This window comes from Camelina sativa, chromosome 3 (genome assembly GCF_000633955.1).
Source record: "Camelina sativa cultivar DH55 chromosome 3, Cs, whole genome shotgun sequence".
NCBI lineage: Eukaryota > Viridiplantae > Streptophyta > Magnoliopsida > Brassicales > Brassicaceae > Camelina > Camelina sativa.
The window spans coordinates 16,971,738-16,972,634 of NC_025687.1; positions in this window are offsets into that span (position 1 = coordinate 16,971,738).

Sequence of the window (897 nt, forward strand, 5' to 3'; positions counted from 1 at the left end):
TCCTTGTAGGGATCAGCTCATTCTTGTCATTCTTTACAACTGTGACTCCACCCTTCTTAGGAAAAACATGTACTGGACTAACCCAATTGCTGTCAGATATTGGATAGATGATCCCATCATTCAGCAATTTCATGATCTCCTTCTTGACAACATCTTGCAAATTGGGATTCAGCCTCCTCTGATGCTCAATGGATATCTTAGCTCCTTCCTCAAGATGAATCCTATGCATGCACAAGTCTGGAGAAATCCCTGCAATATCATCAAGAGAATAGCCAAGAGCCTTCCGAAACTTGCGCAACTTGCTTAGCAGTAAAGTGAGCTCTGCATTGTTTAAGGAAGCATTAACTATAACAGGATAAGAAGAATTTTCACCCAAGAATGCATACCTTAAACCAGCAAGAAGTGGCTTGAGATCAAGCTTTGGAGCTTTCTCAAAACTCCAATCAGAAAAAATTTCAGCTTGTGAAGAAGTACTAACCAATTCCTCTTTAGCAACCAGCTTCTTCACTTGTTCATTAGCATCAAGTAGCTTGACATACCTAGCAGAAATGTCATCTAGATGCTCAACCTCTTCTATAGAAGTAACCAATACTCTTTCAAGTGGGTCTTCAGGATGCAGCTCCTGGAATACCTCTTCAGCAAGATTAGACAAAGTGTCTACATAGAATGTCTGACCAGCAATGGTTGGCCTCTTGACCAGCTTGTCCATGTCAAAGCGCATTTGTAGATCACCAATATTAAGCCCAATTTGTCCCCTCTTGACATCAATTATAGCTCCAGCAGTGGCTAAGAATGATCTTCCCAGGATAAGAGGGTCCTTAGGTTCTTCTTCATACTTGAGTACCACAAAATCAGTAGGTATCAAGCATTCACCAATCTTAATTGGAACATCTTCAA